This window comes from Tachypleus tridentatus, chromosome 12, assembly GCF_004210375.1.
Source record: "Tachypleus tridentatus isolate NWPU-2018 chromosome 12, ASM421037v1, whole genome shotgun sequence".
Classification (NCBI taxonomy): Eukaryota; Metazoa; Arthropoda; class Merostomata; order Xiphosura; family Limulidae; genus Tachypleus; species Tachypleus tridentatus.
The window spans coordinates 132,866,278-132,866,555 of NC_134836.1; positions in this window are offsets into that span (position 1 = coordinate 132,866,278).

A 278-nucleotide genomic window follows, 5' to 3' on the forward strand; every position below is an offset into this window, starting at 1 on the left:
TGTTGGTTCTTGGAATATTGCAACGTCTTTTCTTGTCAGGTTTTGATGTTGGTTCTTGGAATATGCAACGTCTTCTTTCCTGTCAGGTTTGATGTTGGTTCTTGGAATATTGCAACGTCTTTTCCTGTCAGGTTTTGATGTTGGTTCTTGGAATATTGCAACGTCTTTTCCTGTCAGGTTTTGATGTGATGTTGGTTCTTGGAATATTGCAATGTCTTTTATTGTCAGGTTTTGATGTTGGTTCTTGGAATATTGCAACGTCTTTTATTGTCAGGTTT